This window comes from Rhineura floridana, chromosome 2 (genome assembly GCF_030035675.1).
Source record: "Rhineura floridana isolate rRhiFlo1 chromosome 2, rRhiFlo1.hap2, whole genome shotgun sequence".
Classification (NCBI taxonomy): domain Eukaryota; kingdom Metazoa; phylum Chordata; class Lepidosauria; order Squamata; family Rhineuridae; genus Rhineura; species Rhineura floridana.
The window spans coordinates 111,380,052-111,394,095 of NC_084481.1; positions in this window are offsets into that span (position 1 = coordinate 111,380,052).

Genomic DNA, 14,044 nt, shown 5'->3' on the forward strand with positions numbered 1-14,044 from the left:
TCCCATTAGCCTTCCCAGGCTGTTTTGATTCAAACATCTGTCCCGCCTGCAGCTTTGAGAGCTCAGTAAATATGTCAGTTGTTCAAGCTGTTGCTCCAAAATCATGTGGCCCCCTAAATTGTTTCCTTGATCTGTTCTGAGGGATATTACCAAGGCAAGTGGTGGTATCATGCTCACATTTCCTCCTTGTAATGGAGAGACAAACCACAGTAAGACATGTTTTTAATAACCAATTGTTATTCAACATGCAATAATAATTTGAGTCAGAACACCTAATAAGACTGGGCTTGTAGTATTTTTTGCTGTTGTAAAAAAACCCTGTTAAAGTAACAACTGAGAATTCAGTAAAAATGCATTATCTATGTATGTGTGAAATGTTCAAATGTATATTACAAAACTTAGGGAACATACAGTCTGCACTGGATGTAAGCAAACACAGAATTATACTATAGCCAGCGTGGATTTTTCACATTCTGCAATGTTAAATTGAAAATACCCCCCATGCCATTCTACTGCTTCCCATAAGCTCATTTCAAAACAAAAGCACAAAATGTATAGTCCAGAACTCAGAAATGCTTGCTTAATAACCCTGTAAATTTTCATGGCGATACACAAAACAGTCAGAGAGAAAAGAGAGTTCAAAGTCTAAAAAGAGAGACAAAAACCCGAGCCCTTTTGGACTTTTTTCTCTGAGTTCTCATAATCTGTTGAAATTCATTAAAAACCAGCCATATTCACAGAGTACCTGGAATCTTTTTACTGATCTTGCCCCACACTCTGACCTTCATCTTCTGCAGTTTAAAAGTTAAAAAAATGCCTGGCTGATTTTTAATTAATTTTAGACATTTTAGCTGAAACTCAATGATAACGCGGGGCATGCTCAGTAAGAACCAACTGTCAGTGTTCTAAAAGCCTCATAGTTTCCCCTGCTTTTTAAAGTTGGATAGAAATATCTGTGGGCTATAGGTATGTTTTTAAACTGCAAGGTTTTTTGCCTATTAGGTCTTAAACTTGAAATGTAAAATCCATGATAGTTTTGCCATTGACATCAATGGGACGTAGACTGAGCACCCAGTCCTGAACACACTTGTCTTCTTGCTTTTATTGTATATTCTGCATTTAATTTTGATAATGTGTAAACTGCTATAAATAACAGTGCATTTATGGGCCAGGAAGCAGGGTAGAAATTGTAGAATAAATAAAATATATGTGAACTCCATTGATTTCAATAGAATGTCGTTCTGAGTGAGCTCGTGATCATAGCATATGATCACTGCAAAGAGCCAAATTCAAAAGACTTTAGTTCCCCTCTGTTCGGCACTGGTTGATCTCATCTTGAGTTATGGACACCACACTTTAAGAAGGATGCAGACAAAATGGAATGGGTTCAGAGGAGGGCAACGAGGTTGATCAGGGGACTGGAAACAAAGCCTTATGAGGAGACAGAGACTGAAAGAACTGGGCATGTTTAACCATAAGAAGAGAAGACTGAGGGGAGGCATGATAGCACTCTTCAAGTACTTGAAAGCCTGTCACACAGAGGAGGGCCAGGATCTCTTCTTGATCATCCCAGAGTGCAGGACACAGAATAATGGGCTCAAGTTACAGGAAGCCAGATTTTGACTAAACATCAGGAAAAACTTTCTAACTGTTAGAGTGATACAACAATGGAACCATTTACCTAGGCAGGTGGTGGGCTCTCCAGTACTGGAGGTATTAAAGAGGCAGCTGGACAGGCACCTGTCAGGTATGCTTTAATTTGGATTTCTGCATTGAGTAGGGGTTGGACTTGATGGCGTTATAGGCCCCTTCCAACTCTACTATTCTATGACTACATTAATGTAAATGCATCTTTCATTTTCATTTCTCAGCGATTACTAAGGTGATCCCATGGTTGTTGTTCCCTTACATGGCCTTACACTGTTGCGTTAGGCATGCAGCTTTTCCTGATATTATGTTCTTAACAACATGCATGTAAGTTTTAGATGCCTGTCACTATAACTTCTGAGTGTTTAGTTTAGGACTGTGCTGAATGTTTGCTCTTTTTGATTTTCAGGCTTAAAGTCTTGGAGCAAGAGTTAAATGTTCCCTGAAAACTCTTTAATTTTCTGTCTTGTTCTGCTGCCATTGGTTTTCTCTTTATGCTATTGCCTTAGCTCTTTTTTTCTTTGCTAGGGATTTTTTCTTATAACAACCCAGCCAATCAGAGATTATATAGTGAATGTGATGCTGTTATGCCAGTCCAGCTCTGCCATGCAGCTGGGTGAAGCAACTTGATGAGGTGGCCAGGGTGGTGTGTGTGTGCATGTGTAGAATAGATGAAGGCAGGAACTGATGGCTGGTTGGTGCAGCAAGACTGTTTATAGTGTTCACCCTGGTGAGGGGGACACCATTTGGGCAGCAAAATATCTTAGTCTGGCTCTGCTGTTATGATGAGACTATGGGGCCAATTAGATTTGGTGGTGTGCTGGTATCACTCTAAAGCCAATTTAGAGTGAAGGTAATACTCCATTGATTAGTTACATGGGTGAAACTACCAACCTGGGATCACATAATGCACATGAGGAGAACCCTGAGGGAATACTAATCCTATTCAGAACATTGGTTCTTGAAAAGGTAAATGTTCCCATCCCAAAAAGTCACAAAAGAGGGAGAGGCATTTTTTGATGTGAATTAATATGCACATGAAAATCACTCTCCTTTCTGCCTGGCTGTTATTGTGTAAGTTCTGTGTACATTTCATGGGCCCATTGAGAAGGGATAAGAATGACTGAGGATATGTCCCAACCAGTTGTTTGCTATTGATCACTGTGCAAGAAGGTTTATCAGTCACACCACATCCTGTGATCTGTCACTACAGCCTTATTAAGGCATAAATTCAGATTGCATTCTTATGGCACTATCCCCTCTTTGTGCCTGGGATATCATTTCCTTCCCTCTTCCAGCTTCATCTAACCAAGCTAAGTATGTGGAGTAGCCAGACAACAGAGGGCCTCCCTTTGTGGCTAAATCTGGCAATGGAAAAGGATTCCTGAACATTATTGAATAAATGTCCCTGTGAGCTTCACAAATTCTGATCATTTTTCTTGCATTTAGCAGTGGTATTTTTTTCTCCATTCTCCAGCCACCTTTGTGATCACTGAGAACCACAGTGTTATGAAAACTGAGCAAGTGGTGGAATTGAAGGCTTGCTCGCCTGGCAGACCAAGGACAACTCTGAATCATTATTTTTTCCTACTCACACAAAATAGGGAAGGGAGAAAATGAAAAATCCCTCTGCATCCATGGGAATGTTGATTAAGTCTGAAGGATCACTTGCAAATCTGATATCCAGATCTTGCAGGGTTAATTCAAGAGGTCTAAATTAAACGTTAAATAGAAGAGAGTCAAAGGAAGGAATCCATATGCTCTTTAGACAGAATGGTGATGAACGGGCACAACCTATGCAAAGAGCAGAAATTGGAGGCTCAAGTAATTCTCCCTCCCTCCCTCCCTCCCTCCCTCCTTCCCTCTCTCTCTCTCTCTCTCTCTCTCTCACACACACACACACACACATACAACCCAGCCCAGCCCAGCCCATTTTGGTGTACAAGGCAGAAAATGGTGTCATCCAGTGTAAACATTTATAAATACACTAAATGTAAATGTACTGCCTTCAAGTCGATTCTGACTTATGGTGACCCTATGAATACGGTTTTCATGAGTCTGAGAGGCAGTGACTGGCCCAAGGTCACCCAGTGAGCTTCATGGCTATGTGGAGATTCGAACCATGGTCTCCCAGGTCCTAGTCCAACACCTTAACCACTACACCACAAATACACTACATATTGATAAAACCTGCTTCCTGAGATGGGGCATTTCTAATGGTGGAAGCTGGCACTGCTAGGCAGTGACCTGGAGTTCCTTGGGTGGAAAAGAAAAAATAATTGGAGTCTTTAAATTTTAAAATGAATTATAGAGCCCTGTTGGATCAGACCAAAGGCCCATCTAGTCCAGGATCCTATTCTCACAGTGGCTGACCAGATGCCTATGGAATACCCACAATTAATAGATAATAAAGGATAGATCTTCCCATTATTTTACTGGCTTTTTCCATGTTATGGCTCATCCTGTCTGTGAACCCTTGACCTTGGTGGCCTTCTATTTCTCTTCCCTGCCCCCCACCCTTTTCCCAGCTAGGAAAGTCTCATGTTTCTTGAAATTTGGCAGTGTGAGACTTTTTAAAATTGTTTGGTATAAACAATCTGAAAGGTCGTGTTTTCCCCCCTGCAATTGGGAAGGGGGAATACAAGGCTTCTCTCAAATTAACGACCGCAGTAATGTAAATATAGAAGCCACTGGCCAGGCAATTCTAAATCTGCCCAAGAGGATATGAAGAGTCCTGCTGGATCAGACTTAATGCCATGCAGTACAGCATGCTTTGTACCATTGTGGCCAACCAGGTGCCTCTGGAAGGCCCACAGGCAGGACATGAGGACAATAGCCCTCTCCCACTGTTTTCCCCCAGTGACTAGTATTCAGAAGCATAGTGCCTCTCATCCTAGAAGTGGTATATAGTGCAAGTGTGCACAGGCCCCATGATTCTTTTTGCATCCATATCTGCGCATTTTGAAAAATTCCGTTCCGTTTGAGTCACTGTGTGCTCTCTCTGTTTGTTCTGTGGTCTGCATTTCAAGCCTGTCTGTATAAAATAAAGCACTGTGTTTTCCCATTCACTATAATGGGGAATATAAACATGTATATAACTTCCCCCCCTTTGGGCTGAAGTGGTCTTCCAAACTGCAGACAAAAATGTCCAGGAGCTTTCGTAGGGGAAGTAACAGGGATTCACTTTCCTCCATAATCCCTTGGAGGGGGCAGTGGGTGTTGACGCTTTCTTACCTTAAAATAATTAAGAGGTGGTCAAATAGTAATAGTGGTCATTTTTAAAAAAAAAAACCTGCAGCTTCACACTGGCCTTTCTTCCTGGTAGTTGTTTGTGTCCTCTGACAGGTTTTACAGGCAGAGTCTCAACAGGCCTTTACAGGTCTCCGATACGTTTTACAATGTGAGGGTGTCCAGAATGCTGCCTGCAGAGCTCTGAAATTTTCTCTGTGTTAAAGCAGAACAAGGTAGGATTTTTTAAAAAAAACTTAAATGAAGCTTTTAACTTTTTTAAAAAAATCCTCCACAGCTGCACTTTAACAAAAAGATCATCAGTGCTCCACAGGCAGAAATTTGCATATGTATTCATGCAGACACACAAAAATATATATTACTGAAATATGGCACAGAAAATGAGGGAGCACTTATTATCTTTGTGGAAGCCACTCTGATTTTGTTTAGCAACACTTGTTCTTCTATAAGCTTGGCAATTTTATCTTTGGTGATGCTTTCCAACAATTTATCAGGAACAGACATTAAGCTAACTAGCCTGTAATTTCATTCCCCTCCCAAGAAACCTAGTGTTACATTGCTACACTGACCCTTTCCCAGTCTTCTGGTACGGAGGCTGATCTTAGGGACAAGTTACATCATTGTTGTGGAAGGGCGGCAATTTCAAATCTGAGTTATTTAAGAACTCTTGAGGGGACACCATCTAGATCTGGTTAATGTTTAATTTTTCAGTAAGACCTAGAGCTTCATCTTTTGTCACCACTATTTGCCTCAGTTCCTTAGACTCCCTTCCTGAAAATGTCAGTTCAGGCATGGGCATCTGCCCTTCAACTTCTCCAGTGTAGACAGTCATAAAGAATTAATTCACCCTCTGTGAAATCTCTGTATCCTTCTCTAGCACACTTTCAACTCTCATGTCATCCAGTGATCTGACTGCCTCCTATCATCATAATGCAACTGGTGGTGTGTAAGTTGTCCATGCAATGGTAACCTTGAGGCTTGATTACTGTGATATGCTCTATGTGGGGCTGCCCTTGAGGTTGTTCCGGAAGCTGCAGCTGGTACAAAATGCAGCAGTGTGACTTCTCACTGGGGCAGGGTATCGCTAATATGTTGCCCCACTGCTGAAAGAATTGCACTGGCTACCTATTAGCTACTGGCCCAAGTTCAAGGTCCTAGTTTTGGTGTACAAAAGCCCTATGCAGTTTGGGACCAGGATACTTAAAACATTGTCTTACCCCTTTTATACCCAGTTGATCACTGCACTCTACAGGTGAGGGCCTCCTGCAGATACCTTCTTATCAGGAGGTCCATTTTGCACAACATAGAAAGTGGACCTTTAGTGTTATAGCAGAGACACTTTGGAAATTCCTCCCTTTAAATATGAGACAGGCACCATCTCTGTAATCTTTTTGGTGCCTACCGAAGACCTTCCTCTTTCAACAAGCCTTTTAAGAAGAGACCGTATCCCAGTCTGCATCTGTGTTGGAATTGCTTTTTAAAATGTTTTTAAAGTTGTTTTTTAAAAGATGTTTTAAGATGTTTTGTTTTAATAAGTTTTTAAAGCTGTTTTGTCTTAAAATGTTTTTAAAGCTGTTTTGTTTTAAATGTTTTAAAGGCTCTTGTTTTTAAGACATTTTAGATTGCTTTTAGTGTTTTTGTTTGCCACCCTGGGCTTCTTCTGGGAGGAAGGACAGGATATAAATTAATTAAATAAATAATATTAAGTCCACATCATAGGATTCCATGGCAGGTAGTCTACCAATAAAAGCAAGCATGTGGGGAAAGGTGAAACGACATATTTATTGACATTTAGCACCCGAAAGGCATCCTGCTTCCTGGACACATCCTGTTGCCTGGTCATAGGGTGGAAAACCAGTGGTCCTTGAGAGCGCTCCTTGGCCTTCAGCTTCTTTTAGTGTCCGCAGTCTGCCAGTTCTTGGAGGGATTGCCAGTTGTAGAAACACAGCCTTGCAGGGTAGGCCTTGACTTTGACACCTTTTCTTCCTCTCCTTTCCCTCTCTCTGACGCAAGTCCTTGGTGCTAAGACTTCCTGGTTCTTCATCACTTTCACCCTAGCCCCTCTCCCTTTCCTCTCCCCCATCCCGAAGAAAAACTAGGGCTTTGTTCCTATGGCTGAGCCCTGCCCTGTTAGGTCCCATTGGCCCAGTTAACCCCTGAGCTTCCTGTCCATCACTGTCCTCATTAGCTGTTCCTTTACTTTATAATTACAATGAACACTGAAAGACAGAATAGGGAGTAGCTTAAAATTTAAACTGCTTAGCAATTTAGTTGCTAAATGCATTTCAACCATGCAGTCTTCTGCATACTGAAAAGTAAATTCACGGCTTCAGAGCAGATCCATAATACACAGTTTCAGGCTTGTTTTTACTAGTGCATGTGCTCTTCAGAAATAGTTATGAAGTTATGCTACATTTGCACCCTGTTTGCATCTCCCCCTTTAAAAAGATATATCAGTCATACTGCAGATGGAACTCACTATATAATTAAGTTTTGTATATCTGCAATACGCTCTTAAGTTACTCTCTCTTCTATCAATCATTTCAAGTGGAAAGCTGGAGTCCTCCATCCTAGTGATCTACAGAGCCAGTGTGTGAGTGGAAAGAACCTTGTTATATCAACCTGGGACACACAACTGGATAGAAATCAACCTAATAATGGTACTTGCAAAGAAGACTGATGAATGGTTTCTGCCTCATGCATGCAAAGTTTTCACAAAGTTCACATATTGTTGTCAGCATCAAAATACCAGCTTGTATCTCCTGTCAGCTTCAGGGCTGGGGGCTGGGCAGTAACGAAGCAGCCGGCAGTTAGCTGGGCAATAAATCAGTCAAGGCCAGGCAGATAACGGAAGCTGGCCGGCAGAAGAAAGGCTTGACAAACTAACCAGTAGCAGTGTCCAAAAGCGTTGTCCAGGTAGGGAAGCAGAGTTCAGAAAGCCAGGGGTCCAGTCCAAAGGTCTAGAGCAGCCTTTCCCAACCAGTGTGCCTCCAGATGTTGTTGGACCACAACTCCCATCAGCCTCAGCCAGCATGGCCAATGGTCAGGAAAGATGGGAATTGTGGTCCAACAACATCTGGAGGCACACTGGTTGGGAAAGGCTGGTCTAGAGGCTAGCAACGGCATTACATGTGAGGGGTCACAACTGACGTTGTAGTCAGCAGTCTGCTGCAGCCATGAACTGCCTTTTATAACAGACTCCCTAAGCCAGGTTCCCCTTGATTAGTCTCCCAGCTGCTCAGAGCTGCTTGTTCTTAAACGACCCGACCTCTTCCTTCGTTGCTGTGCTACTCGCTGGCGTCTCCTTTCTGCAGGGGGGAGGGGAGCCTCCTGTTCATGCCCAGAATCCGATTGAGGGGCTTCAGCCAGGTCCTGGACATTCTTCAGCTGGGGAAGAGTCAGAATGGTGTCCTCAGGGGTTCCACTAGTTCCTTCTCCTGGGTCTGCCAACTCTGCTGCTTCCTCTTCCTCCAAGTCCTCTGAAGGGGCCATGACACTCCCCACCCCCATTAAATCTGGATCTAAACTTTCTAGGAAAAATCTGATAAATTAAAAAACATACAGACCCTGCTACCAGCAACAAATTTCTGATATCTAAATGACCCATTTGCCCACTAAGCCTCTGTCTAGAAGCACCCTAGATTCTAGAAAGCAATTCCTGTGCAGCTTTCTCTTGTCTAGAGCTGTGTACACACTATCCCATTTGTAGCACAAAAAATGTAGCTTTTCTTCATCTGGAATCATTCATGCTCATCCTCAACATACAGCTTTCAATCTAGATTGATTCTACATCCTGTCGTCTACAAGGCTGGGTACAGTTACCTGATAGGTGTTTGAAAAACCTCCCCTTGACTAGGTTATCCACATCTTTTCCACCCTGCACATACTCCAGTTAAATGAAGAAGGAAGGGGTGATTGTGTTCTTGGTATAAGCCCACCCACAACATCACTGGGCAGGTGTGGAGACACCCCCCCCCACTGTTAGAGCCACCTAACATCTGTTTTCATCTGTTTTCAAATGGACACACTATGGGGTAATGCAGAATCAATTTGCAATGCACTTTTATTTGGGGAATGAAAGTAGTTTCTCAATAAGCTCTTTTCAGGGGCAAAAAATATGCAGTAGCTCTAGACTGTGGGTGGACTATGTAGAAAAAAAGTACTCAGTTTCCATTGTTTCTAGAATAAAAACCTATGGGTATGCAGCTAGATCACAAGGAGCAGTAGTGGAATCTACCAGGAGAAAAAGGGAGAGCATTTGCCTCTCTTTACCTTTGAAATCATTTCAAGAGGACGAGGCGATGTGGACACAGCCTCAATGAAGCACATGCACTTGTTCTTGTTTGTCTGATGCTGCAAGGTATGAGATTGTCTGCCATTACGAGTAATGTGGCTTTCAGTTATTTGATTTGTTATTGTATTAGGAACATGCCTTATACCAAGTCATACCATTGGTCCATCTAATTCCATATTGGCAGTGGTTTCAGACAGATGTCTGAAAGAGGTTCATCCCAGCATAGAGGCTCAGTCTGAGGAAAACAAGTACTTCTCATTTTAAGAGGAAGCTTTCCAAATATTTGAAAAAAACTGCTTTTTACCAAACCGAGACCATCAACATTGCTAATTAAATCCATGCCCAAGAGACCAGGAGACCAAAGATCCATTCCATTCTTACTCAAAGAATGCACAATTGGCAACTGGTTTGTACACTAATGTTTTATGCCTTTTTCTTCTTCTATAAATGCCAAAGAGCCTTGATCCTCTGTTCTTTGAAACATTTATTTAATTTTTTAAAATTGACACAGGGTTTATTCAGGGGCAATACAAGCACAGGTAAACTTATTTTGTGTTCTCTTTCTTTCGAAATGCTGCTTCATGCTTTTAACTTTCTGGCCGGAAAGTAGCTGGAGAAGCCTGCATTCATGAACGTGTATGTCAGTCAGAGGCATCTCACTCAGGGAAAAGTGCAAATCCACAGGATGCAAACTTGAACCTGCCCACTTCCCCATTCCACAGATTCTCTTCCACAAACCATACCTCCCCCGTGTCCCAACAGGACTTGGTTAGGCTCTGAATTCCATCCTGTCCCTCTGCTTCCTGTCCTTTCACCCGCAATCAAAATGATAAAATAACATCAACCCTAAGGCTACTTATCAAAATAAAAAAATATTGTTCTGGATGTTGTTACTTTGTTTTTTGAGTTTTCTGTTTTCTGTCAATAAGCCAGTCTTTTCTGATCTGTCATTGTAAGGAAAGATAGCCCTGACTTTATAAAGTTCAGGTCAAGAAGCCATTCTGAATTTTCACAAAGGGAGGGAGGGTGTTGGGTTCTGAATGACAGGGTGGTTTAAAGAACCCAAGGGGGATGTAATGGGATTTTAGTGTATACAAATTTAGGGCACTTTAATTACTGGGGATTAGAAAGCGATAGCAGTGCTGTCTAGATAAACAAAAAGACCCCTAAAAATCCTTGAAGAAGCAGGGAAGCATGTAGGAAGAAAAGCCCGGATAGATTTCAGTATATCTGCAGGAGCTACGTGTGATAAAAAATATTTTGAGAAAGAGGCATAACTAAATCAGTAACGGACAATCTTTTTGACAAGTGTGTCACAGGTCAAATCCTGAACATGAGACAGTGTCATTCCAGTGTGCAATATAATACGCAACCTCCAGTGCTTTCCCTGTAGTCTCCTAAGGAAGGAATATAGGCCTGAGTCAAATCCAGGCTAATGGCTCCTCCTTTTCCTGTCTAAGAAACTCTTGTGCCACTTATGTCACCTGTGCCACAGGTTGGCTACCCATAACTAACCCCACCCCCAGCAAATCATGTTTGTGCTGCAAAATATTCCAGGTGGGATTTTGTGCAACACTTTTTGGCTTGCACATACGTAGCACATTTCTGCAAACAGTGGGACATCTGCTCCTCCTTCATATTATGGCAGAGTTCCAGAGGCTATTGTGGAACTTCTATCCACATGCAATTTATTTCTTGCACTCTAAATTGAAGCAGAGTAGCTTGACTCATTGTAGCCTTGGGAAAGTTTGTAAGTGTGAAAGTTTGGAGGTAACACCAAACTGCTGCTGTGCCACATATAAGCACTGCAGTTAAGATGTCCAATCCCAAAATGTTGTGGTCACTTCCACCCAAGGTTCTCATATTTTTGCCTTATCAACCAGTTTCCTCTATTGGTAAGGAGCAGGTGTAGCATAACTGAGCCTCTTGTTTCTCCTTCCACTTTCTGGAAGATGAAATGTTCAGCAGGCTTCATTAATGCATCAGATCTTTCATTCGTAGCTACATTTGACTTGTAACAGAAGAAAGTTACTTTTTCTTACTCTGTCTCTCTTTGAAAGTTTGGTAATCTGATATAGGAAGGCATCATCCATCTTCTGCTAGGCTTGGCTGTCTGCAGCAACCTCCCACAATGATTTAACTATTACTCCATACCAATCGGGTTTCAGGACTGGTCACGGAACTGAAACAGCCTTGGTCGCTCTGGTAGATGATATGAGGAGGGCATTAGATAGGGGAGAATTCACCTTTCTTGTCCTCCTCGATCTCTCAGCGGCTTTTGATACTGTCGACCACAGTATCCTTTTACAGCGCCTGGAGCGATTGGGAATTGGAGGCACTGTATTACAGTGGTTCCGTTCCTTTCTCTCCGATAGGTACCAACAGGTAGCACTGGGGGAGGAGGTTTCAGACCCTTGGCCTCTCAATTGTGGTGTGCCACAGGGCTCTATCCTCTCTCCCATGCTATTTAACATTTATATGAAGCCGCTGGGGACAATCATTAGGAGATTTGGGCTGCAGTGCCACCAATATGCGGATGACACTCAGCTCTATCTCTCGTTTAAATCTTCACCAGAGTTGGCTGTGGAGACCTTGTCCAAGTGCCTGGAATCCGTGAGTGGATGGATGGGAAGGAACAAGCTGAAGTTGAACCCCGATAAGACTGAGGTGCTACTCGGGGGGACAAGAGAAGGTTGGGAGATGTTGACCTGAAGTTCAATGGGGTGAGTCTACCCCTGAAGGACCAGGTCTGCAGCCTTGGGGTTGTGCTTGATTCCAGGCTGTCCATGGAGGCTCAGATTTCGGCAGTGAGCCGGGCAGCCTGGTATCAACTACACCTCATACGAAGGCTGCAACCCTACCTTCCTGTTCATCAGCTCCCACTGGTAGTACACGCCCTGGTCACCTCTCAATTGGATTACTGTAATGCGCTCTACGTGGGGTTACCCTTGAAAACGGTCTGGAAACTACAACTTATACAAAACACGGCGGCTCGACTACTTACGAACAGTCGCCGCCGGGATCACATCACACCAGTGTTGTTCGATCTACACTGGCTTCCAGTTGTCTTCCGGGCCCAATTCAAGGTGTTGGTATTAACCTTTAAATCCCTATACGGTCTCGGCCCAGTTTATCTAAAGGAGCGCCTTCAACGCCACCAATTATGCCGCCCGACAAGATCAGCCGCACAGGGCCTTCTCTCAATCCCGTTTATAAAAACAGCTAGATTGGCGGGAACTAGAGAGAGGGCATTCTCAGTGGCGGCCCCCACCCTTTGGAACTCCCTCCCACAAGATCTACGGCACGCCTCTTCCCTAAATGTATTTCGTAAAGCCTTAAAGACCTGGCTCTTTCAACAGGACTTTGGGATTTCCGGGGAGGGTTAACTTTTATGACTGAAATGCCTCTTACCCTGCACTAATATTGTTGTTGCTGCTGTATTGTTTATATATTGTATTAATGTATTTTATCACATTGTGTTTTAACTGTTTACATGTAAGTTGCCTAGAGTGGCCATCAGCCAGATAGGCGACACATAAATTAAATTTTATTATTATTATTATTATTACTTCCTTCTCTTTTTATTTTTACCCAAATGCTCAACCAACATTCCATGCTCATTTTCATGGATTTCTTCACAAGTTTATGCATCCATTACTTTATGCATCCGTAGCTTCGGTTTTGGGGCAGTATAAAAATGCAATAAATAAATAAATAAATAAATAAAATGCTACTCCTCTTTCCTTATTATTTTATCTATTCCCTTTGAATAAATTACATCTTTCAATTTTATACATTCCAGTCATGAGTCTCATCCCATCAAGTTTCCCTAGTGTCTATTGCAAGTGCTGAACCAGTGTCTAGAGGCAGTGATGGGTTGGATGAGGACCAATGAATTGAGACTGAATGTGTGAACAAGATGGAGGTGCTTCATCACTGTTCTTGTGTCCAGGAATTTGTAGGCAATTCTCGTGCCTGGCAACTGGGCATTCCCACGTCCAGGTAGAATGTGTCTGTGTCTAGTAACTGGGAAGACAAATTGTTCTGGATGGGGTTGGAACCCCCTAAAGGAGCAAGTAGCTTGGGGGTACTCCTGGATCTACCAATCCAGGAGCAGTCATGGGGGCCCAGGTGGCCTCAGTGGCTAGGAGTGCTTCTTTCCAGCTATGGCTTGTTCAGTAGCTATGACTGTTTCTGGACTAGGATAGCTGCAGTAACCTGTGCTGTACTGACATGACAATTGACTATCACAATTTGCTCTATCTAGGGCTATGTTTGAAGACACTCTGAAAGCTACAGCTGGTACAGTATGTGGCTGCCAAGCTTTTAAGTAGGGCAACAAAATGGGGTAATGTGTCACCACTCCTTAAAGAGCTGCACTGTGTGCCTGTTACCAGACCTAATTCAACATGTACTTAAAGGAGTACTACTATTATCTGCTGACCTGTGACTTGAGATCTGTGGGTGAGGTCCTGTTTGTAGTCCCGTTAATGGGCTTAGCTCATTGAGCAGTGACTGTTAGGGCCTTCTCAGTTGTTGAGGTGCAACAGTCAGTTTTCTAGCATCAGTTGAAGACACATCTCTTTCTTTGGGATTCTGGAAGATAAACATGTGGAGCCTAACAGTTATTTTGTCTGCTGCTATACAGAAATTGTTTATGATTATAATGTGCTTGGATAAGAAGATTTTGAATTGTTTTAAATATTGTCCTGTGATGTTATTTTTTATCTGACTATGTTGTAAACCTACAGGATGAAGGGTGAAATGAAACAATAATACTGAGGAGCTGATTGAGGAACACCTTTGGTGACTTTAGAGTCACATTGGAGGAAATCAATTGTGAAACAGTGTGAG